The following is a 27,060-nucleotide window of genomic DNA, read 5'->3' as shown; positions in this document are numbered from 1 at the left end:
TGTTAGAAATATTCTACATTTCTTACTGCTACATATTTATTATAGAAAGATTGTAAAACAGATAAGCACTGTCTCTTTAAAAACTTTCCCTTCAGTTTTTAAGTCCAAGTATATAATTATTGATGCAAACTTGTAAGAACTTTTTAAGTCTTATAACTGACAGACTGAACATAATTACTAATTTCTTCTCAGAATTTCTGTCTTTGATAAACTTGTAAGAGCTTTCTTTTCTCAATAGATAGATACGTGATTGAAAAATCACCAAAAGAAAATACATTTTTAAAAGATGAAGATATTATCTGAGTGGAAAAATGGCAAGCTTTAATTGAGAATTTTTTATTATTACAAATTAAGTGAATGATTAAAAATGCCAGGGAACAGAAGATTGTTTCATATGGCTCTCTGTTCAATGTGGATTGCCAATGTGGGAGAAAATCCTTGTAAATCTTAGCATTGCTCCCACACAACCACCTACACAGATGATCGCTTGACTTTCATGCTAACAATAGAAGTGTTAGTAGAGCTCTCACCATCTGCAAAATGAAGTGCACTTAAAAAAAAGTAACTGCAGCAGACAGTAGTAATTGCTTATATATTGTGATTAGCATTTTATATTTACATTTAAAAGGTAAGAATTTAAGCAATGATGACTCCCAGTTTAAATAAGGCCCTGTGATAGCTCCCAGATTAGTCAGTCCTAAATATCAGATAAAGTTGTTAAAAAACATGATTTTTTAAAGAAAACTTGATTAATTTCTTTCTACTTAAAATTCATCTGTATCCAAAAATGCATAATAAAATGTAGATTAAATGAATTCTGATATGCTCACTTCTTCAGTAGTAATACTTAGAATCGTGTACGTTAGTTATAAACCCCTCTACAAAGTCTAATTGTCACAACTGTCCTAATATTTTCTATAGAATTCCTTCAAAGGCACATTTATTTGGGTTTCCCTGCTCTTAAATCTATTTTATTAACAGTGCAGAGTGAGTATTATGGAAATAATCTTTATATCATTACAAAATACAGTCTTTGGCCTCTTTTCCCTTATTGATTTTTTTGTCAAGGATGGAAAGGTACATGATTCCACTACTGGGACTTAGTCAAAGACTCTAAGGCAAAGTGTTAGAAAATGAATTATCTGAATTCTTTATAGGGAACGGAGTGGCCTAAGGGTTCAAATGTATACCCTGCTCACACTTGGAAGGCTGGATATAACAGAGAGGACAGCCGTCATGTGACTGATGGAAGGCAAAATGAGACCCATTTTTCTCAACCCAACACAAACAGGTACAATACTACTTTGTACTGGCAAAGTTCCTGTGTTTCCAACCCATGTGTTCAAACATTTGGCCTGAATAATCTTACTCTTTCATATAGATGACTAAGGCAGTCTATATGAGCTATGAGAGCTACTGTAACCCCAAAATATCGTCCTAAATAGCACTGCCTAAAATTTTGTGATGAAATGTTCATTTTATTATATATACTTTTTTCTTTTTTTTTCTTTAAGTAATCTTTACGCCCAATGTAGAACTCGAACTCACAGCCCCAAGATCAAGAGTAGTACACTCCACCGACTGATCCAGCCAGGTGCTCTTCATTTCTTTATTATAAGCATGGCCTTTTCAAAGCCTATTTTAATGCAGATGATTTTAGAAACAGTACTACTTAAGGCAATATTAACTTAGTATGACTTAGTTTTATCTATTTTCCCTCTTAAATAAATTATAGTTTTAGAAATTTAATATTAGAAGGAAATTTAGGATTAGAAGGAAAATAAAATATTATCTAGGCCAAACACTTCATTTTACAGATGATAAAATTGAGGCTCAGTAAAGGCTCTTATACCTAGTTAAGCACAAATCCAGAACTAATCCCTAAGACTCCTGACTCCAGTCCAGTGCTTTTTCCATTATACTATCATAAAACATTAAGAGAACAGTGGTCCCTTGGAGTGAAGGTTAGGGGGTGCTGGAAAGGAATAGAAAGCAAGAAAAAAAAGTAGAGAAAAGGAGGTATGCTGATCCCTTGTGATTATTTTTCTAGGGTTGATCCACATAACAGAGTCATTAGCAGGATTGAATTTAATTACATCAATGTTAGATATGTAGGTCAGTTAATTTCACAATACAATGGTACCTTTTTGCTAAAGTTTAGCAGTAACAAAAAGTCTCATAAGTTTTTACTTTATGGTTACTGTGAGGTTCACCTGTATCACCTTGTGCTTATAATAGTCTATTTTAAGTTGATAACAAGGTAATTTTGTATTTAGATGTTGAATCTACCTGGGTAGCATTTATTTATGTTTCTTGATATTTTAATTTTTAAATATATATTTTTAAGTTTTTATTTAAATTCCATTTAGTTAGCATACAGTGTAATATTAGTTTCAGGTGTACAACATAGTGATTCAGCACTTTGATACAATACCCAATGCTTCTTAATCTCCATCACCTATTTAACCCATTCCCCCCACAAATCTCCCCAATGGTAACCATCACTTTGTTCTCTATAGTTAAGAGTCTGTTTCTTGGGTAGCAAGGTAAATCTGAACACATTCTAAGACTCAACATTTTCATTCCCAACCCCCTCCTTACACTTTATGTTTCTGATGTCACTTTTTATATATTCTTGTTTACTAATTCACTTGGATGTTTTTCTACTTGTAGATGCTACCTAATTCATTTACAGAGTTAAAACTACAATCTTTTACAAATTGAGAAACTACATATAAAGAGATAATAATTCTAATTCTTTCTGGTTTCAGCTGTAGTCAGTAATCTTTTTTGTTCTCCAGATGGTATAGTCTAGCCTTTAGCAGTACAGTATTGTTTTATTTTCTCATGGTTGCTCTGGGGATTAAAATTAGCATGATAATTTAAAACAACCTAATTCAGATTAATACTAACTTAATTTCAATCATGTACAGAAACTTTACTCCAGTATAGCTCCATTCCCTCTTCCTTCATGCTGTTATTGCAAACAAATTACATTTTTATTATATGTTATGTTATGCATGTATCATACATTATATTTACTATGCCTTATAGACCTGTCAACACAATTTTATAATTATTGCTTTATGCTCTGTCTTTTAAATCATATAGAAGAAGAGTTACTAAGAAAAAACACACTTAAGCTGTCTTTTATATTTACCTATATAGTTACCTTTACTTGTGCTCTCTATTTTTTTTATTGAGGTACGATTGACATATAAAAAGCTGGTGCATATTTAATGTATACCTCTTGATGAGTTTGAAGATAAGTATACACCTGTGAAGTCATCGCCACACACAGTACCATAAACTGAACCATCACCTCTAAAAGTTCTTTCTCTCTTTTCTCTGTCTCTTTTGGATAAGTACTAATGAAACTATGTACCCTTTGACCCACACATCATGTTGATTTGATGTACTGTCTAACGTTCTTTAGTATTACTTGTAGGGTAGATCTGCTTGTGGTGAATCTGAGTTTTTGTTTTTCTGGGAATGTTGTAATTTCTTTTTCATTTCTGAATAGTAGTTTTGCTGCATATAGGACTTTTGATTAACAGTCTTTTCTTCAGTGCTTTGAATATGCAATCCCACTGCCTTCTGGCCTTCATGGTTTCCAAGATATGGGGGTAAGCTTGACAATCACTTTTTCAAAGAGATAGAGCTGGTACAAAATCATTGCCCTATAGTGGGTAGTAGGTTTGACTGTTGGGAGATTCAGCCCAAAGAGCAATGTAGTAATCTTCAGATATGATTCATGCATACTGAAGTCTAATGTCAAGTAGAAGGGTATTCCTTCAGGTATTCACCTCCACCAAAACGTATTACACGACATTCCCAAATAATGAAATATTTTTAAACAAGTAAGCATTCACCAAGGAGACACACTCTGGGTTAAAGAAAACCAAGATGGGGAACTACATATGCAAATCAGAGAGAATGGGTGTGGTATGATTAGGAAGTTCACCTACAATGCTGGAGGACTGTAGGAGTGGAAGAAAATGGTGAGAGGTTGGTAGTGAACACATTTTAGTAAGCCCTGCAAATAACCCCAGAGAAAGTGGACACAATACTGGTGTATATGGTGAAAGATAAAATCCTATTTGCTTTCCAGGTATGTGTTAAAGTAAGGGAATTAGGGATACCTTTGCAGGTCCAGTTCTCAACACTGTGGACTCAGTCCCACATCAGCCTAAGGACAGCCTGAGGGAAAGAGTGAGGGATGTATAGAAACTCAGTAGTCATGCTGGTATGCATATATTTGTCCAAGAAATGGGACAAGATTAGGCCTCCTTATGGGCAAACAGGAGAGAAATGAACCCACAAAATGAGGAAGACTTACATAGAAGAGACTTTCTATGTTTTGTCTCATCATTGACACTCTACAAATTATCTGACCAGGGAAGTACAACTGAGCTAACATTTTAAATAAAGATGAAAAAAACTATAGATTTGAAGATTGACATAAAGGCAGGCTATAGAGGAGTGTTTCCTTGTGGGGAAGAAAGGAACAAGCTTTGAGGTCAGATTGTACTGATTTTATACCATAGCCTGGCTACTTTCTCACTTTATTAGCTTCCTTATAGTTATGGGGCTTAAATTCTTTTTAAAATAATACTTGTGTATATCACTTACTGCTATTTATGGCATTGTAGTACTCAATAAATTATTATTATTTATCAATCATAGAATATTTCATTGGAATAAGAAATGAAGTAAAGGTTTTGCTCAAACATTACTTTTCTCTAGCAATTATTTCTAGAACCTATGAGGGACTTTGTTGGATGATGAATAGAAACTCCTGCAGGAATCAATGTTGGTGAGTCACCACACAATTAAATTCAGAATCATGGTGGGAAAAGAAGTCAAACGAATACATAATAGATTTATTCAGTATAAGTGACAAAATGTAGTAGTAAGTCAAATTTTGAAGATAAAATGTAAAAGTCAATAATCACAGGAAACTAGTGGACTATATAAAACCACCTTTTTAAAAAATATATTTTATTTATTTCAGAGGAAGAGAGAGAGCACCAGCAGGAGGAGAGGGATCATGACCTGAGCTGAAGGCAGAGGCTTAACCACCTGAGCCACCCAGGAGCCCCTATTTAAAACCATCTTATTAGAAGTTTGAGATAAATGTTTTTAAAAGCAAAACACCAGCCATTCAAGATAGCTTTCTAGATCCTTCACCTCCTTCTGTTTGATACCCTAGTTCAAGCTCTTACTACTCTTACATCAACCATGGCAGTAATAATCCAGTAGTTCTTATTGTCATCAGATATTTGTTTCTACAGAATGCCTTCCACACTGCTCCATCCATCTTTCTTTCCATTTATCCATTCATCCTTCCATTCAAATATTTATCCATCCACTAGGTACTGTGTCCAGGGGATCTATTAAAAATGAATACCTCTGGAATTCTCTATTCTCAGTAAATACTCAGTCCTGTGAAGAGAGCACATAAGTCATAAAATGGTAATGTAATATGATAAAATAACTACTTGTAGGGATTGGTTGATTTAATTATATTGTACCTATATATCGAATTATTATGCAGCTATGCATATTGGTAAGTGAAAAGGGAGATAACAAAACAGTATATAATGTTAATATCATGATGTTGATATCAGTATATCTACTATCTATATGAATATGAATTATACAACTCTATTTTCGCTAACTGTATAAATGAGCATGAAAACATGAACAATGATGTTCATTTTAACAGTGCTATTAGTTTCTGCTGAACTGTCAGAGTTGGGGGAATTTCCACCTGCCTCTTAACTCTTTTGCAGATTGAATTTTTTACAGTACGCATGTATTATATGTGTAATTAGATTTATACCTAAAAGCTATACAGACAATATATAGTTGTGCTTGACTTGGGGTTTCAGTGAATCTCAGTCCCACTTCTTCCTGGACATTAGTTGATCTATCTCTGCCTCACTTCTTAATCTGGAGAATAGAGGAAATTATAGCGCCTTCTTCGTAGAATTGTTGTCAGCATGAGAAGATAACCCAGCTAAAGTCTTGTTTATTGATATTTGGCAAAAAGTAAGCATTCAGAAAAGTTTGGTGATAGAGAGAGGAGGAGAGGAGAAGAAAAGAAGAAAAATTAATCCATTTAAAGCTTTCCTGCCATAGATCTATCTCAATAAGCAGCTCACAAAGAAACCATAGACTAGGGCTTGTCCTCTCTCTTGAGCTACACTGTTTTCTCAGATTTGCCCAGTGGCAGGCCCTGCATTTACTAGCACATTTCAGGTGGTTCTCATGATTGTTCCATATAAATCAAGGACCAAAGTTGTCCTATGGAAAGAATGAAGTGATGGAAATGGATAACAGAAGTCATGGGCCATACTGTCAAAATATCTGTCTCACCTCAGAGGGCCCATGGATCAAAACCCAGCTTCACACATGAATGGAAGTAGATGTGCATGGAATACATATTCTAGTGAGATGTCCTGCCCTGGAGTCTGGTACCAGTTGATGTTCCTTGTGCAGGCTCTTAAAGTGCCTAAGGGTGTCCAAGTGTTCTTTTTTAACAACTAAAGCAGTATATCTAGAGTACCAGGACAAAGGGAAAATAGCAGAAAGGAAGCAGGAATTGTAGTGAAGATGGTACTACAAAAGTTAGTGTGCAGTGATTAATTTGAGTTTGACTCTGCTATGAAGAGTCCTGGGAAACTGTAATGTTATTCAAGGCAAAGTAACACTATTGTATTCTTCTCAATCGTGTTGATACAGTTTTCTGATCTTTGTTGAGGAAGTTGAACCATGCTCCCCAAGTCTGAAATACAATTGTGAGGAAAGATGTACACCTTGTGACACGGCAAGAAGGCTGCAAAACTTTTGGACCTGAGGCAGCTTATGGAGTTGGGACATGACCATCTCAAGGGTAAGCTATGTGGAGAGAGGAGGCTGACTATGCCTTGTTGCTGTGCAAGACCCCAGGGTTATTGAACATTTTTGTTGGAAGGAGGAGAGTAATGATGACTGAGGCTGAACAACAGTGATGAGGTGGAGACTTTAGGAGTTATAATTTTTGAGGATGCAGAAGATATTAAGGAATGTCCTATTTTTTATGCTTTCAAGTTTGTGGATTAAGACTCTTGTACATTACATGTAGGGAGCTCATTCAGGCTTACTAAGAGTTCTTATAGCACTTACATGCAACAGGGACCAACTTCACCCCCTACTATTGGAACTTATTCATTTTGAGACAGCAATCATGATCACATTTCCAAAATTCGCACATAATTATAACCATAAAGCCTCAGAAATCCCTTCACATATGTAGGATAAAGTGGATTTCAATGAGAATAACTTTGAAAGACTTCCAAATACTCCTTTAGAACCTCTGATAACATAATGTAGTTGTCAGAAGGAAGAGAGAGAGGGGAAATAAAGCGTTGTTTGAATCTGCTGAAGAGATTCATTCCTCCATCCTTCCCAGGTGATACCTAAAAATGGAGGCACCTGGGTGGTGAAACTTAGGAAGCCTATTTCAAACTAATAAAAACCAAAACCAAACAAAAAAAAAAACCTCTTTCTAGGACTGGAGAGTCATGAAGTGGACAATACTACCATAGTAGTACTCAGACATCAAAACAACCTTAATAAATCAAGATATGGGCTAAAATGATAAAAAAGAATACAGGTATAAAGAAGATGTGGTTCATATATACAATGGAGTATTAACTCAGCCATCAGAAAGGATGAATACCCACCATTTGCATCAACATGGATGGAACTGGAGGGGATTATGCTAAGTGGTAAAATAAGTCAAGCAAAGAAAGACAGTGATCATATGGTTTCACTCATATGTGAAACATAAAGAATAGTGTGGAGGACCACAGGGGAAGGGAGGGAAAACTGAATGGGAAGAAATCAGAGAGGGAGACAAACCATGAGAGACTCTGGACTCCAGGAACCAAACTGAGGGTTACAGAAGGGAGGGGGGCATGGGGTGGGTATGAAGGAGGGCACAAGTGGTGATGGGCACTGGAAGTGTTATTTGCAACTAATGAATTGTTGAACACTATATCAAAAACTGATATATGTCAGCTAATTGAACATAATAAAAAAATATATAGGTAAATCTGTTTTGCCAGTGATGCAATGATGACTCATCAAAATTTAAAGGTGTTTTCTACTGATGATAAACCCTTTATCCAGAAGAAGACACATTTGAATTTTGTTTGAAACAGTGTAATTGATGATGCCAAATATCAGGTGCCTGTGATATCCAAATATTTGCAGATAATGGACATTAGTGATTTCAAAGCAAACAGTGCTACAGGAACTGTGAATTAGTGAACATTAGTGTTAGAACAAGCTAAAAGACATTCAAATCAGAGAACATACTTTGTAAATCTGGTAAAGATTTTCTAAGGGGTAAGAGTGCAGTCATACAAAAATGGAAGACTTTGGCTCCAAAGACAGTAGCCTCTGGGAACTTAAAACTCAGAAATCCTGGATCTGACCCTTGTAGAGCATATCCAGGCAAGCCAGAATTGAGCTGAACTATCTGCGAACTATTCCCAAATAGTGATGCTACTCTAGGAAGGGGAGAAAGTTAAGGTAGTTGGTTTCCATGGATCAGGGAAGCCAAGCATGGACAGTAGATTTCAGTGATACTGTATCTCATTAGGTACCCTTGCCTCAAGGAGAGGCAAGGCCAGCTTCATGGATGTATAACCTGTGCAGTTGAACAGGGTACTGCACTTAAAAGGGAGCTACACTTGGTTTAATTCTCTGCTGTCAGTGTCTTGAAATACTTAATAATTTCTAACAAGGGGCCCTAAATTTCATTTTGGAATGGGCCCTACAAACTGCATATATTTCAGGGCGTACAGAAATTCTCTTGCAAGATATTTCTCTTTCTGTACGTAGCACAGAAACACAGAGCTGTAAGACTAAAGGGACTCTATTAGCTGGGACAAGAGACATCTCACTGGTGTTAAATGTAGCCAGACAGTGATGCTTTGGGGCAGGGGAAGGCTCTGGAAAGTTTATGGAAGCCTGACCAGGGTGGTAAAATTGGATTTCAGACATTATTGGATTTCCCTACATCCCAGAAGGATGGGGCTAGAGTCATAAATAATTGATTTAAAGAAATGAAGAATCTCATTCTCTTTTTGCCTGACTTTGTGGACTGAGATTCAAATCTATTATAAGACAGGAGAAAGTCTTTTGCAGTAGGACTTCAGAACTCAACACTAGATCCTAACTGTACAAACTTGAACTAGCCACTTAAAAATTTCATGGATCAGTTTAAAAGCAGGCTTTGATCTGCATATCAGAACTCATTCCATTTTAGAATGTAATGAAATATTTTTTGGGGGGGTCCCAAATTGATTTTTTTATAATAATGGTTTTTTTATTATATTATGTAAATGGAAGGGGGAATGAACCATGAGAGACTATGGGCTCTGGGAAACAAACTGAGGGCTTCTGAGAGAATGTAACGAAATATTATAAAGATACATTATAAATTACAAATAATGATAAAAAGTAAGGTAGTGGTTGTCATTAGTTTGATTTTTGCTGCCACGCTTAAAAGATAAACTTGTGAACGTTAAATTGGTAGAAGGGCAGTACTCCAAAAATGTTGAAAAGATTTTAAATTAAAGTGCCTTATTTTGTAAAGACATAGATTTAAAAAATAGGTACTGGGGGCACCTGGGTGGCTCATTCAGTTGAGCATCTGACCGTTGATTTCAGCTTAGGTCATGATCTCAGGGTCATGAGATCAAGCCCAGCATCAGGCTCCATCCATGCTGGGCATGGAGCCTGCTTAAGATTGTCTTTCTCTGCCCCTCCCCCTGCCCGTGCATTTTCTCTCTCTCTCTCTCTCAAAAAAAAAAAAAAAAGGATATGCACTGAAATCTGTACCATTATTAAAATAATAACATAATGTGACATATTCATCACATTCTTGAGTGATAGAGCAAGGAAGCATTCTTTGAAGCATGCCAGAGGTATCATACAAATGGAGAGAAACCCTAATTTGAACAATAGATGATAATTTATGGGGTTCAGCAATTCTAGTGGATATAAAAGCCGAAAGATAAAAAAGATTCAAACTGATATGAGATAAATTAGTGATGATAAACTACTAAGAATACTCTTTAATGAGACCCCAAAATATTTAGGTATATATTCTTAAACCATAAAGATAATATTTGTTCTAAAGAAAAGATTCACAACAGCTGTGTTTTCAGTTTCAAAGGGGAAAAACACCTTATTAATATTATAAAAAGCTAATAGAAGAAAAGGGAAATCTATGCATAGATGAGGGCAATAGTAAGCAGTCAAGGAGAACAAGCCAGAGTTCGATCAAATCAGGTACTTATGCCATCCAACCTCACTAGCTGGGGCAGCCGCATGGAGACAGCCAGGTTGGAGTCCCATTGGAGAGGCCTGGGCAGAGCATCCTCCCCTCAGGTGACACTTCCATCTGACCATCCCCATAAGGGCTGTACTTATAGGACAGATGACGGAGTCTGAAGTTAAACATTGCTTGCCTACATGCAATTAGGAGAGAGCTGCATTCCTGTGTTATCACGTCTTTACAGCTTCAAGGAGCCTGAGCTAAGTGTGCTTGCCTCCCCTCCCGGATTCCATTCCAGGGGGGCCAGTCCAGCCTGGAGCCAGAGGGAATGTAAGGCAAAATTTGTAGCTCTTGGCGTCCAGACCAGAAGGACCAATTCTGACCTGGAGGCCGGCTAATGACATCAGGCTCCTCAGGTCACTTAGGTAGCACAAGTCTCACAAACAGCATTTGTTAGCCTGCCTGCGTACTTGGAGCTCGGGGTGGTCAGTTATGCAGGACAAATCACAGAAACCTCCAACCATACACTACAACTTCAAAAAGGGAAATTATCGGATTCTGCTAATTCTGCATAGCACCTAACAGAATATTTGCTGCAAGGGCCATAGGTATGTTTGGTAATTCTTAAACTCTTAATTTGTGCTCCCTCAGAATAAAAGTATGCTCTGCAAATTATATTTCAGCCTGGCTGTCAATACTGATATGCCCCATATTTAATTTTAAGCAGAAAGCAGTTTTTCATCCTGAAGGAGCCAGGTACACAATCATGAAAACAAGAAGCTCAGAATTAGAAGTTCTAATCCAATAATAAATGATACTTATAAATTGAATGTTAGTATTCAGCAATATCATATCATGCTCCCATAACCACACAAGCATGGCAATGTTTTTATTCTCTTGAAAGAATAAGAAACCATAGCTCAGAAAGGTTAACTGATTTTCTCAAGGAACCTGTGCCTTCTCACTGAGAGCCAAGTGTTCTAAAGTGTTCATTAAAACTTAAAAAATGGATTTTATTAACCAGTCTAGTAGTAATAACACTGTGACTTTTAGTGGGTTTTAGTTTATTCAGCCCATCTTCTACTCCTCGCCCTTGTTCTAGGAGAAAGGCCCTGCCTTCCTTAGTGGATGCTGTAGTATTCTGCCCAGATCCCCATCCCTTTCTCCTCCAGACTGAAGAGCCCATTCCCCCAGCTCTTGGGAATGTTGACAGCTGACCACTTAGAGCTGAGTCCCCCTCTAGAAAGTACCCTAGCTGAAGAGAACTATAGTTAGCCTAAAGTCTATACTAAAGTCTATAGCCTAAAGTCACATCCAGTCCCAGGAGCAACCTACTAATGACTAGTGGATTCAGGAGTAAAAAGCCCTAGGCCCCTCCTCCGATTCAGAACAACTCTACAGAGACATCCCACTTTCATTGTTTTCTCTGGAATTGGCTGAGGTTTTTGTCATGACTAAGACAAAAAGCTAAATGTCTCCTGTTTTCAGTCCTTTCTAAACCTCTCACAGATAACTGATTTTAAGAGCACTTAAATTTGCATGTACTTCCTGCATGCAGATCTCTTTCTCAGAGCCTGCTTACCAGGGAACCCAACCTGAAACAAAGCCCTTGTAGTGGAATGAACACAAGACCTCCGCAGATGCAGTCATGGTATCTCCCTCACCTATACATTTTGATTGCTTCAAGGACTAGCTATGACCCAGGCTATACCAACCAGAGTTTCTCTTAGAGACGTTTTTAAAATTGGGCAGGGTTAGAGACTTCCTTTTTATCCTTTGGACATAACCTATAAGGCTTTGGGACTTAGTCGGCTGTATATCAATGCCCACTGCTGTGTAGTCTATGTGAATAAAAGAAGCAGAAAGCAGGGACAGAATGAATTTTGTGCCCAGCCCTTTTTAGTGTAGTGGATAATTGAGCTTATGCATTAACTTTTTTGCTTAAGTTAATTCAAGTTTGAATTTCTGAATATAAAATCAAAGGACTCTGATCAATGAATATTTTATCTTCAAGGTTTATAAAAATAAAATAATAAAAAGACCACTCACTTATTCAGATGGTTGGGAAAATTTAGGTTTCTTCATATATTCACCATTTGGAGGAAAGGAAATAAGCTATTGTTCTCTAGAAACCATTATGAAAAGAGTCTAAAATTACCTTAATTGATTTCAGACCTCAGAAAGCTGAAAACACATTGTTGTAACATGAAAGAATGAATATAAGCTGCAGGCAGATGCAGTAAGTAGGCCCTTTTTTTTCTGCTTGGGAATTTATCTTTGTATTTATTTTAGTAGCTGTTACACAAATGATTCTTTCTTTGAGAATGTATGTAGACCTTTATCATTCCCTTTAAAAAAATTAATTTCCTTTCCATGAATGGCTTTCTGCCTGTGAACTAATGGAAACATATGCCTTTCATGTATTAGCAGTTTTTGTGTGCTTGGTACAAAAGAGATTTTAGTGTGTTGGGCATTTGATATCCTTTAATTCCCCTCTGTAAATCTCAGAGACGTTTTCTCTGGCTGAAAACTAAATCACTGTGTGTAGCAGTAAAGAAAGCTATACTGGATCGGGGGATGGGAAGACATCGAGGAACCTGCAAATATGCCTCCTTTAGCCTGTACTTTTCATTTTGTCCCTGTGCTTTCACTCCCAAAGCTTTCCAGTTCCTCCAGATTTTCTCAACAATCACCACCTCAGTTTACATTAGCTCAGCAAAGATTTACAGAGAACCTGTTATATGTCAGGGATTATGATAAGTCTTATATTGAACATTTCCCAGACGTTTTTGTTTTTTCCCCTCTAATGTGGGTCTTTTTATGATAAACCTTCTATAGCTTTTTTTAAATGCCTGATAACACATGTGTTACACTTTCACATAGTAATGTCAATTTGACTAGTTATATAAATCTAAATGAAAAAAATCTTTCTTCAGTACTTGAAAAACGTCCTTCTCTTCTTGCATCCAAAGATACTATGATGTCAGTCTGATTCTTGTTTCTTTACTCTTTTTCTGGAATTTCGTACCTTTTTTTCCCCTTCCTTTGGCCTTTTATGTGCTTTTTCAATATAACGTATTTATTTCACCTTTTTAGATTTGGCAATTTTGTCTTTATTATTTCTTCAGATGTCTCTCTCCCTCTCTCTCCCCCCTCCCTTCCTTCCTCCATTTTCCCTCCTCCTACTCCTCTCTCCTTCCCCTCTTTTTTAAAAAAATTCATCTTAGTATGCGTTGCTACTATTCTGTATTCCGTATTTCTGAACTTGTCTTTTACATATGCTCTCTATTCTTTCTGCTTTCAGGGAGGGTAATTCCATTTGTTGTTCTACTTCACAAACACACCTAGTATGTTCCTTATTTCAACATCATAGATTTTATGCTCTAATAATTCTACTGAATTCATGATTGTGGGTCTTGTTTTATATTGTTAATACCTTTACTAATTTACAGTTAATTTACTTGTGACCTCTTTTTGCGAGTTTTTAGGGTTTTCTCTTTCTCCTGGAATTGTGAATGTTCCCAGTGATTTGACATAGTATGGTTCCCTTTTATTCATGTTCTAGGCTCTTGATGGGCCATTTTAATCTGGAGATTTATCATTCAGTTTGGGAAATTTCATTCTTTGGCAATTTACTTCCATCTGTTTCCTGTAGTCTCTCTTTCTTGTACTGCAGTTAGAGGTTGGAGCTAGTCAACTGTTTACCTATTTTCTTATTTTTAGTCTCTTATTTTCCGTCTCTTTGTCTCATTCTACTTGAGATTTTTCTCAACTTTATCTTTCGGCCCTATTGAACTTTAAATTCTGACTATCTTACTGTTTTTTTTCCTTCTTTTTTTTTTAATTTTTTTATTATGTTATGTTAGTCACCATACAGTATGCCATGAGTTTTTGATATCTTATCATTATCAAGAACTCTTTGATGGTCTTTGACTTTCTCCTGTTTTAGTAGAATTCTGCTTTTATTTTTCAGATGAAATATCTTGTGCTTTGTATTAATACTTTCAGTTTTCTTTTACTGTATACACTGTCTCTGTTTCCTTCAATTTCCCTTTTTTTTTTTTCCAAGTACGAGGCTCATCAAATGCCTACTATTTTGGGGCTGTCCTTTTAAATTAAAAGTGAGACACTAGAAAAGCCTCTTTTCTATTGTCTTAACTCTAGGGTTATCAGATGTCAAACCCAGCTTTTACTAATGGATCTCCAAAATGTCAGTTTTAGGACATTATTTTTGTCTGAGGAAATAAAATAATCCTTACTCTCCTGTCTGGTAAGTATATGCCTTAGGTGTTCATGTTCTGGAATCATGAAGGAAGAACTGGGATGAGAATACTCACAGTTCAGTGTATAGACTTAAACTTAATTCTGCCATTTTCAGGTCTGCATCTCAGCCATGAACCATCTCCACTGAGAGTATTGTCCCCAGCCAGCCCCTCACTGGTTCAGTTTCTCCAGAAACTAATCCTCCCTGACCCTCAGTTGGCAAAAGGGAATAATAATAGCTGACTTTGCAACCTGGAGAAGGGACACAGGAAGGGAATCAAAACATCTCCAGATACATGATTTCAAACTATCCTCATAATGCTAGTCATGTGCCTCAGCCCCACATGCCAAGTTATATGGTATTTTCAGTTGCTGAGCCACTCTTGGGATTCCACAGGAAAATGTGGTCTCCTTTCCCCCATGAAGGCAGTTCCATTGTCAATTCCTTTGCTTTGCTTAAGTCAAGTACCCCTCCTCCATCTTTCTGCCTTCCAACATTTTTGAAATGGCTTTTGGGCTATGTGGTCATGTTCTCAGTGATCTTGTTTGTTAATAATACCTCTAAAAATTCACCATTAATTTGGTTCCACTTTTAGAGGAAGAAGACATACTATGCACATATGGTAGGAATAACAAGATTAATTAGAATTTTATATTTGTCAGCCTATTTTGTGATTCATGATTGCAAGCTTCTTTGATGTTTATTTCTCTGCTTTATTTTTTGTTTTTTAGAATACTTATTGACCAAATGCTCCTTGCTGTAAGATTGTAGAATCATAATTATTTTTGTACTGTTATTATTTGAACGTCTATTTTTCTACCAATACCTATAATCTATCAGTATCCTATCCCTCAGTAGGATAATGTAAAGCATAATTTTACTTACTACCTGCAACCCCTTTGTATGATTGAAGTAATCTTATTTCTGAAAAACACACCTTTTTAAAAATCATTTTGGTTTATTGTTCCTTACAAAAAGTGTTTTAATTACATTTCTGAACCTTTTTAATATGGCCCTTATTTAGACATTAATTTTTAGTTTCAACAAGTGGTTAGTCCCATGTTTTCTGTCTTCCTCATGCTTGAGATATTTAGCTGTAGTCATTACTCAACTGGTCAAAGTATTTCTGTGAGTTTATATTTTTGTTTTTGTTTTTTGGAGGGCGGTGGTTTTTGTTTTATATGCAGACAGGCAGGGGTTCATGGGTGGGTTAATTCTTAATTCCTGAGATGGTTTCTCTGTTGCCTTTATATATGAACACAACGTAACTTTACTACAAGATATATTCATAGACAGTCATGCCTTTGAAATTCTGTGTGCTTTGAATTCCCTGGACCATCTAGGATATGTGAATGGACCTCAGGGAGTTTGTGAACCAACTCCATGTATGAATGAGTATACATGCATTTTTCCAGGGAAGAGGTGCATAATCAGATTGTCAAAGATACCCATTTCTCCAAAAGTTCTTTATAAACTTTGTACCAATGTATTCTAAATAATATTTAGTATTGCCAACCTATTTTTCTTTTCCTTTGCTGATAACTTACTGGGAAGCTTTTAGGAATTTACTTAATGTTTTAATTTCAGAAATTTCACCCCAGTATGTCTACATGTTTTTCTTTTTCCATTAACTTTGCCAGGTATTTAAAGAGTTCTTTTAGCCTGAAAACTTCAGTCTTGTGTAAACTCGGAATTTTTTTTCCCGTTATTTCTTTATATAGTGCATTTTCTCCACCATCTTTGTTTTCTTCTGAGATTTTTGTAATGGATATAAAGGATTCTTCCTTCTTTTTCTACCTTAATATCTCTCCTTTTTGAATCATATTTAACTACTATACCCTTTACCTCAAGGATTTGAAAACAGTTGAGCTGTTAAGGTAATTCCTGCTAAGCAAAGCCAGGTGGGTTTGGGGTTTTTTTGTTTGTTTGTTTTGTTGTGTTTTCCCTTTTAAAAACAATTTTTTTTCTTGAGGCAGGCTGAATTTAATTCAAACAATACACTCTCTGTCACAACTATATAACTAGGAACTGTGCTATTTTCATAACAGTACCCATTTTCTAAAAATGCCAAATATTCTAAGGGAAACATAGGGGCCAGTCTTAAATGTCATTTAATGGTGGTGGAATTGTGATGGCATACTGGGGTGTGAAGCAGGCTCTTTCTCATCTTTATTCAGCCCCTTCTTTGACAGTCCACTGTTTTTGGTATTGGAGTAATTCCCCCTGGTTTATTTACTCTCTACTTAGCTAATTCAAGGCCTGAGTGGATGTCCTAAAATCTTATTTAGCCCTGCTGAATTCATAGACTGGCCTGCCTCTAGTTTCCTGTGTTCAGAGGTTAGGGATTTTCCCAGAACTTTCTTGGCACACACTTGTTCAAAATTTAAATCTGAAGCTACCTTCTAAAATGCTGTTTTTTGAGTAATAATTTATGCTTACTCCATACCTTCTCCTATTCCCTAATCTTTACTGTGCTTAAAAACTTTTAATGGCTCAGCGTTTTTTTCCCAAATAATAAAATCCAAGAAACCTTGCATTTAATAGATTCCTAAATCTAGCCAGTAACCTATTTTTCCAGCATGGAAAAGCATCTGTCTTTTTGAACCAAACAAGTCTGTTCATTGTTTCCTAGATAACCATGTTTCTGATGCTTTAGATAAGTTACCCTCGTGTCCAGCATGTCCTCTTCCATCTTCATCTGTATAAATATTAAAGAACTGATTGGTTACTGAGGATGCTACTTTAAGATCTGACTTAATAAAGGAGTTAATAAAATGAAGTCCCTTTCATTTGATCAGTAGTCCAAACCTTGATGGAATTAGGAAGCTCAGATAGAAAGTGAAAGAAGTTATCTTGTTCTTCAAAGCTGTCAGTAAATTTCAAGAATACAAAGGACTATATCAGTATCTTTGGGCTGTTTAGATAGACATAAAACCTAGAGCTTTGAGGTTTAGTAACATAAGCTGATAGGAATATTAACATCTACTTCATCACATGGTTGGCCCAAGAAGCACCAAACAAACCAAAAACCCAGAACTCATATAGCCAAATTCCCATGAGTTTAGATTGCACTGAACACAGCTTATTTCTATGTGGAGAAACTGCTAATATTTTAGTTTTTATCTGATTTACCTAAAAGCAAGCAAGCAAAGATAACAAAACACAGGGTTTTTAAAGGTGCCATAATAAGTAAAGTGTTAGTAGGACACTACAAAGTTATCATCCTTTCCCTCTAGGAGAATTCAAAACCTATGCAAGTTCCTGGGCTTCTTGATGATAAAACTAACAAAATATGCTAAGAAGGCCACATGTGGAAAATACCAAATACATCAGACTTTATTGAATTTATAGCACCATTAGTTTCACACAGATATTTCAAAGGAAAGTAAATATGGTGATGTTAATATGGTATTTAATGAAAGTTAATTTCCAGGTTCTGAAATATTACAATGTGCAAAAATGAATTTTTTATAGAGTTAGTGAAATATATCTCTCAGTTGTCCTGAAGAAACAGTGTTATGGTCAAGGCCTTCATAATACTGTCCTCACTTCTTGCTGAGTGCCCTTTAACTTTCCATTGAATTACCTAAAATTAAACTCAGTCCATATTCCTATATGGACTTATTTTTTAAGAAAACTACCTGAACTGCTTCTAATCACTTTGATTCAAATTCAGAGAAATTGGAGTATAAGTTTTATGTAAGATAATGTCAAACATTCACCAAACCATTTGGGATTTCTTTCCAAACAGAATGTGGATGTGGTTACAGCTGCTGTTTGAGAAATGACTAAGAAAAAAAAAAAAGAAAAGAAAAAAGAAATGAAGATAAAAGGTAAGATTAATATTGCCATACCTTTGACATTACCATTAAAAGAAAAACATTTGCAATCATATCTGAAATGTGCCTAATGTTAGACAGGAACTTTCCATGAGTATTGTGCTTATTAGTATATTTAGGCAACTCAGAATTTAATGAAATCCAAGGTACCAAATTAGGAAAAAACACTGCACAGTGTGATAGAATGTTTGGTAGACCATAGTGCTTTTTAAAATACTGTTTTTAATTAGCTTCTTTGTGTTGTTTTTTTGGTGTGGTATACTAACTTTACTTTTTTCCCCCCATTATTTAACTTTCCTGAGGAATAATTGACAAAGATAATTGTATATATTTAAAGTGTACAGTGTGATGATTTGATATAAATTGTGGAATGATTGAGGTGAAACGTGCATTAATGAACTAGCTTTGGTTTTGATCTACAAAAGATATACAGAACATTAGTAAATCTTATTATGTGTAAGCTAAAACAAATGAATCATTCAGACTTTCTTAAAGTTAAAATACTTGGTTAAAACAGTGAAATGGGGTGCCTGGGTGGCACGGCGGTTGAGCGTCTGCCTTCGGCTCAGGGCGTGATCCCGGCGTTCTGGGATCGAGCCCCACATCAGGCTCCTCCGCTATGAGCCTGCTTCTTCCTCTCCCACTCCCCCTGCTTATGTTCCCTCTCTCGCTGGCTGTCTCTATCTCTGTCAAATAAATAAATAAAAATCTTTAAAAAAAAACAGTGAAATAAAATTTAAAAAAAATAAACTGCAACAAAAGTTATACACATACTCAGTGACAAAATCTGCAAAGCTGTAATTATTTTAAATCAGTGGCATGGAAGATAATTGATAGATAAAAATTAAAGGAATCATGATTTTAATGTGGGTGACTACAAATAAAGTGTTTAAGTTAGGGACTTGAGATGTCACATAGAAAATGTTTCTGCAGTTTTAAATAGGTTACTCAAAATATTTAGGATAAACTAAGACTTTTTGCCCAGAATGTCAATAAACTCAACTCTAATTGTATTTTATTGCTTCTGAGATAAGTTTATCTACCTCTATTCTTCATATAATCCTTAGGTCTTAACCTCCTGGTCTCTCATTTATCTTCACTATTCACTGAGCATTTTTTTGTTGTAACTCTGTACTGTGATCTTGATTTTTTAATTTAATTTTTATTTTCTTCATTTTTATTAAGAAAAACAGTTAACCCTTGAACAACATGGGTTCAAGCTATGCAGGCCCACTTATATGTGGATTTTTTTTATAATACAGTAGTATAAATGTATTTTCTCTTATGATTCTCTTAATAACATTGTCTTCTCTCTAGCTTACCTTATTATAAGACTATTGAATATAATACATATAACATACAAAATATGTGTTAATCATCTGTTTTTGTTACTATTAAGGGTTCTGGCCAATAATAGGCTATTAGTAGTTAAGTTTTGGGGGAGTCAAATGTTATATGCAGATACCCCTAGTACTTATTTATTTTATAACTGGAACTTTTTACCTTTTGACCATCTTCCTTCAATTCTCCCTCTTCCACCCCTGCTTCTGGTAACGACAAATCTGACCTCTTTTTCTGTGAGTTTGTGTTTTTTTTTTTAATTCCACATATAAATGAGATCAAAGTATTTGTTTTTCTCTTTCTGACTTACCTCATTTAACATAATGCCTTCAGAATCTATCCATGTTGTCACAAATGGGATTGACTCTTTTTTATGGTTGAATAATATTCCTGTGTGTGTGTGTGTGTGTGTGTGTGTGTGTATAATGGTACATATACTTCTTTATCCATCCATCAGTGGAACTTAGGTTGTCTCCATGTGTTGGCTATTGAGAATAATGCTGTTATGAACATGGGGGTGTAGATACCTATTTGAGCTAGTGGTTTTCTTTTGGATATATTCCCAAAAGTGGAATTTATGGATCTTATGGTAGTTCTGTTTTTAATTTTTTGAGTAATCTCTGTACTCTTTTCCATAGTAGCTGTACCAATTTACAGTCCTTCCAACAGTACACACTTGTTTCCTTTTCTCCCATCCATGCCAGCATTTGTTCTCTTTTTTAATGATGGCTATTCTAACAGGTATGAGATGACTTTAATTTGCATTTCCCTAATGACTAGTGACATTGAGCATCTTTTCATGTGCCTGTTGGCCATTCATAGATCTTCTTGATAATAATGTCTATTCAGGTCATCTGCCCATTTCTTAATTGGACTATTTGGGGGTTTTTCCTGTTGAGTTGTCTGAGTTTTTGTATATTTTGGGTATTGTCCCCTTATCACATAGATGGTTTGCAAGTATTTTTTCCCATTCTGTAAATTGTCTTTTCACTTTGTTGATGGTTTCTTTTGCTGCGCAAAGCTTTTTAGTTTGATGTAGTCCCACTTGTCTTTTTTAATTTGTTGCTTGTGCTTTAGGTGTGATTTCCAAAAAACCATTACCAAGATCCATGTCAAGTTTTTTTTCCTTAATTTTCTTCTGGGAATTTTATGGTTTTAGGTCTTACATTGAAGTCTTTAATCCATTTTGAGTTAATTGTCATGAGTTGTGGAAGATGGGGTCATGTTTCATGCATTTACATGTAAATATCTAGTTTTCCCAGCACCATTTATCAAAGAGACTATCATTTCCCTATTGAGTGTTCTTGTCTTCCACGTCATATATTAGTCCACTATATATAGTTGGCTTTATTTTTGGGCTTTTGATTCTGTTCCATTGATCTATTTGGTTTTATTCCAGTACCATACTATTTTAATTACTATAACTTTATAGTACACAGGTATACCTCATTTTATTGTGCTTTGCTTTACTGTGCTTTGCAGATATTGTGCTTCTTATAAATTGAAGGTTTGTGGTGTGTATTGAGCAAATTTATTGGCACCCTTTTTATAGCAGCATTTGCTCACTTCAAGTCACTATCACATTTTGCTAATTCTCACAATATTTCAATTTTTTCATTATTATTATATTGGTTATGGTTATCTGTGAACTGTGATCTTTGATCTTACTATTGTAATTGTTTTGGGGCACCAAAAACCACACCCACCTAAGATGGCAGATTTAATTCATAAATGTTGTGTGTATTCTGACTGCACCACCAACTGGCAATTTCTCCATTTCTTTCCATCTCCTCAGGCCTCCCTATTCCCTAAGACACAAAAGTGTTGAACGTAGTCCAAATAATAACCCTACAATGTCTTCTGAGTGTTTCAGTGAAAGTAAGACTGAGCTGATAGGGCAAACTTTATTCCTGTCTTATTTTAGGAAATTACCATAGTTGCCTCAACCTTCAGCAACCACCACCCTGATCAGTCAGCATCCATCAACACAGGCAAGACCCTCCATTAGTAAAAAGATAATGATTCACTGAAAGCTAAGATGCTGTTTAGCTATTTTTAGCAATAAGATATTTTTAAATTAAGGTATGTACCTTTTTTGACACAACGCTATTGCATACCTAATAGACTACAGTATAGTGTAAATATGTTTATATGCATTAGGAAACAAAAAAGTTTGTCCTGCTTTATTGAGATATCTGCTTTATTACAGTGGTCTGGAACTGAATTCACAGTATCTCCAAGGTTTGCCTGTATAAAATCATGTCATGTGCAAATAGAGACAGTTTTACTTCTTTGTTTACAATTCTAATGCCTCTATTTCTTTTTCTTGCCTGATTGCTCAACCTATAACAACTTCCAGTACTATGTTGAATAGGGTGATAAGAGGAGGCACCCTTATCTTGTTCCTGATCCTAGAGGAAAAGCTTTAAATCTTTCACTGTTGAATATGATGTTATCTGTATGCTTGTCATATATGGCCTTTACTATGTTGATATGTTCCTTCTGTGCCTAATTTTTAAGTGTTTTTTATCATGAATCGCTGGTGAATTTTGTCAAATGCTTTTTCTGCATCTGTTGAGATGATTGTATGATTCTTTTTTTTCATTCTGTTAATGTGATATATCATGTGGATTGATTTGCACATGTTAAGCCATCCTTGCATCCTAGGGATAAATCTCACTTGATCTTGGTGAATGATGTGATCTTGATTTAACTTGTAATATGATTCCTGAAATTTTTTTCTCTTTAATTTTATTTTCTTAGCTTATTGTCTTCTCACATGGAATGTATATTGAAAGAAAGTTGTTCCTAAATTTTCCTATATCTACAAACAAAATAGTATCCCCATCACATGTAGCAATATCTTCCTATGGCAGAAATATTAGTACATCAGGCTTTGACCAAAATGACCTTGCCCTTAAGATTCCCCTCAGCTTAACATTCCTCTCTTTGTAGTGGAATAAAAATAAAATCAGATTTAATGATTATTTTATAATCATGCTTTTGGTGTTAATTCCTGAAGATATTTGCCAATATTATCTTCTAAAACTTTTGTAGTTGTTTTATAGTTTCACATTTTACATTCAGTTTTTAGTGGATTTTTAATTAAATTTTGTATATGGTTTGAGACTTATGTTGAGGCACTTTTTTTTTGCCTGTGTATATTTAACTGCTCCAACACCATTTGACAAAAAGTCTATCTGTGCTCCATTGAATTGCTTTTGTACCTTTTTTGTTGTTTTTGAATATTTGACTTTCTCAATTTCTGCTTTTAATTTCACTGATTTCTGACCTTATCTTAATTTTTTTCCCCTTACTTCTTCTTGCTTTGAGCTTAATTTGCTCTTTATTTTCTTGTGGTGGGAATGTTAGATTACTGATTTGAGATATTGGTATGAAAAGTGATTTTTAATTGAAATGTGGAATTTTGGGGGGGTTTATGAGACTCTGGATCTTATTTAAATCTGTGTTTCAACAGGCTTCCTCTAGCCTCTAGTGAGGCGCCATCTCTGCTTACTCCTCCCTCATTGGAGGTGGTGATGGGGGGGGATCCAGATTCTCTGCTTAGCCTCTGCCAACACCTGATGAGGAAGGGGCACCTCACTACTGCTAGGCAGGTTTGGGAGTTCAGACTCTCCATTAGGCCCCTATTGATAATATTCTAGCTCGGAGGAGCAGTGTGCTTCTTTAGTTGCTTTCCTCCACCTATACTGAAGAGGGTGGCATCTTTATCATTGAGTGGTGTTGATAATCCTGACTCTCCATTAGGCCTGCCAAAACACAACACTAGTTGGGAGGGAGAAGTATACTTTGTTACTACTATGTGGGAATTAACATCCTGGCTCTCCACAGAGCCTTTTCTGACCCCATTATGGTAGTGATTAGGAGGAGGGGTTAGGATGCTTTGTTACATCCTGGCAAGGGTAGAATTATAATTTTGAGTGGGGCCACAGTTTTTTCTGTGATGTTTGGCTAGCGTAGAATGATTTTTGTCTGAAAGTTTTCTGTCTTGCAAGATTGACCCTTTCATGGTTTTGGCTAAAGACAGTTGGCTTTTCTTGGGCTTTTTTTTTTTTTTTAATCTGAGCCCATTGGCATTTCTAAGTTGCTGCTTTAGTACTCAGTCTGGGATATTTGAGGCTAAAAGAAAACCAAGGGTACTCATTAGTGTGTCATTCCTTGAGTCCTGAGGGCTGTAGCTAGTTTGCTTCTCTCCATCTTTCAGATTCTTTTTATGTATGATAAATATATATATATATGAAATGTCCCAGATTTTTAGCTATATCTAGTAGGAAGACTAAGGACAAATATGTCTGTTCCATCTTTTCAGGTCTACAAGTCCAGATTTGATTTCTCTATAAGAACTTTTTATCTTTTCAGATTTGCTGTTTTTGATTCTGTTGATTTTAATTTGTTATCAACATCTTGCTATATTGAGTCTCTCATGTGCTGCGTATCATTCGTTTATTAGACCTATCAGAATGTTGGTTTGAATTGCCGTATTGTCCTTATCATAGAAGTCCATCATTTTATCATCCTGGTTTTAATGTCTTCTTTTCACTGAATATATTCATTTAAACTCTTCTATATCTTGGCTATTGTGAATAATGCAATGAAAATGGGAGTTCAGATATCTCTTCCAAGATACAGAAACAACCTAAGTGTATGTTAACAGCAAATAGATCAAGAATATGTATATATGTATGTGTATACACACACACATACACACACAAAGGAGTATTATTCAGCCATAAAAAAGAAGGAAATCCTACCATTTGCAACAGATATGAATGCACCTGGAGGGAATTATGCCAAGTGAAATAAGTCAGAGAAAGACAAATACTGTGTGATATTTGTGGAATCAAAAAATTGTCCAACTCCTGGAAACGGAAAATAGAATGGTACTTCACAGGGGTGGATGAAATGGGGAGATGCTGATCAAAGGATACAAATTACAACTAAAAAATAAATAAATTTTGAGGATCTAATGTATAGCATGTTGACTGTAGTTAATAATGCTGTATTATGTACTTGAAATGTGCTAAGAGAATAGATCTAATGCGTTCTAACCACAAAAAATAAGGTAACTATGTGAGGTAATGGGTGTGTTAGTTTATTTGATATTGGTAAATATTTCATAATGTATACATATAGCAAATTACCAGGTATACTTTTAAATAAATAAATATTTAAATAAAATTGTATACATTTAGAGAGAAAGTGAGCATGGGGTGGGGGTAGGGCAGAGAGAGAGAGGGGAGAGAGAGTCTTAAGCAGACCGTGCACTGAGTGTGGAGCCTGATGCTGGGCTCAATCCCATGATCCAGAGATCACAACCTGAGCCAAAACCAAGAGTCTGAAACTTAACCAGCTGTGCCACCCAGGCACCCCTATACAATTTTATTTATTAATTATGTCTCAGTAGCTGGAAAAATTCTTCTATAATGCAAATCATTTGTTCTGGGTATTTCATTTGCTTTTTGGTTGTTTCTGTCATAATTTCTGTTCCTATTTTTTTTTTTAGTAAAAGAAGTAATTTTTATTTATTTTTTTAAAATATTTTTTATGTTAGTCACCATACAGTACACCCCTAGTTTTTGATGTAAAGTTCCATGATTCATTACTTGCGTATAACACCCAGTGCAATGCAATATGTGCCCTCTTTAATACCCATCACCAGCCTATCCCATTCCCCCACCCCCCTCTCCTATATTTCTCTGTTTTTTGTACTTTTTGCATATTTGTCATGACATTTATTTTCATCTTATTTATAAGTAGAGTGGGAAACTCCATGAACAGGTACTATTTGCTCTGGTTAATGTGCGTGAATTTTTCTTGATTCTTTCCCAATATATCTGAGGCCCACTTTGTCTTAAGAGTTTCTATATGAGGGGCGCCTGGGTGGCTCAGTCGTTAAACGTCTGCCTTGGGCTCAGGTCATGATCCCAGGATCCTGGGATCAAGCCCCACATCGGGCTCCTTGCTCAGCGGGAAGCCTGCTTCTCCTTCTCCCACTCCCCCTGCTTGTGTTCCCTCTCTCCCTGTGTCTCTGTCAAGTAAATTAAATCTTCAAAAAAAAAGTTTCTATATGAGAGTTGTATAGTAAGTGTAATATTCACATTTTTGTTTTGTAATCCAGTTACCTTTCAGAACTGGTGGTGGCCAGAGAAAGAGGGACAGAAACTTCCAGGAATAGGTCTTGAGTGTATATGTCATTTTTTAGATGGCCTTAGCAAGTAGCGTTAATGGGGTGTGGGAAAGTTAATATTTCAATGCATAAAATTTCTGGAAAAAAACATTTTGGGGTCTCTTATTTTTGTTAATTTCATTAAATCCAAAGAAAGTAGACTTGATATTCTAAGACTTTCCTGGACATGATTTTTTTAACTTTAATTTATAAAATGATTTAATCTTCCTTTAATTAGCTCAGCAGATTGGTATCTCTGTTGTGTGAGGAGATTCCTCACATGCTTTAAATTTTTCCTTCAAATCTCTGTGGAGCCTTGGGAAATTTGCTTTAGATGGCGACAGTTACCCTAAGTTCTCATACCCCATACTTCATCTTCTCTCCTAAAATTATATCAGCTCTTCTCATCCAGCAGAGGTAAACATAGGTGGTATCTGTCAGGAAAATTCTCTGAAATTTGGAAATGAGAAAAAATATATTACTGTGCTTGACTTTCTTTTGTTTGGGCTATTTTACAATTTTGTAAGGCAGAGATTAAATTTGTAGATTTTTTATCTGGTAGAAATGAAACTCCTTTCTCTTTATTGAAACAGATAACTCCTGAAGGTTTTTGGCTGTTAGACATTAGCAGTTTTTATATCTAACCCAACAATTTTATTCTGCCATTTCTTTTTAAATTTTTTATTTTAATTCCAGTATAGTTAACATACAGTGTTATATTAGTTTCAGGTGTACAAAATAGTGATTCAGCACCTCCATACATCACCTGGTACTCATTACAACAAGTGCACGCCTTAATCCCCATCACCTATTTCATCCAACCCCTCACCCACCTCCTTTCTGGTAACCATCAGTTTATTCCCTGCTGTTAAGAGTCAGCTTCTTGATTTTCTTTTCTTCCCCTACGATTGTTTGTTCTCTTTCTTAAATTCCACGAATGAGTGAAATTATAAGGTATCTGTCTTTGTTAAATTACTATATACCTAACTTTTCAGATATTCTCCAGGCTTCTTTTTTTAAACTATCCTGTTTTATAATTAATGAATTAAAAAACATCTTTAACATTGTTCATTTTTTATTTCCCTTAGATTCA

At 35.6% G+C, this 27,060-nt stretch overlaps 1 long non-coding RNA gene across 2 annotated transcripts; it reads left to right on the top strand.

The window, feature by feature from the left end:
- Positions 1-1,165: 1,165 nt before the first annotated feature.
- Positions 1,166-18,426, top strand: LOC103668196. 2 transcript variants are annotated; one of them, XR_569956.2, is made up of 3 exons: positions 1,166-1,291; positions 6,748-6,898; positions 18,352-18,426. It is a non-coding gene; the product is annotated as an uncharacterized LOC103668196 (long non-coding RNA). The 2 variants fall into 2 exon arrangements; XR_569955.2 differs by lacking the exon at positions 18,352-18,426 and adding an exon at positions 12,510-13,488.
- The last annotated feature ends 8,634 nt before the right edge of the window (positions 18,427-27,060 follow it).

Source organism: Ursus maritimus (genome assembly GCF_017311325.1).
Source record: "Ursus maritimus isolate PB19 chromosome X unlocalized genomic scaffold, ASM1731132v1 scaffold_X1, whole genome shotgun sequence".
In the NCBI taxonomy this organism is placed as follows: domain Eukaryota; kingdom Metazoa; phylum Chordata; class Mammalia; order Carnivora; family Ursidae; genus Ursus; species Ursus maritimus.
The sequence above is the reverse complement of the archived record's forward strand: the minus strand, read 5'-3'. Positions and strand labels throughout refer to the sequence as shown.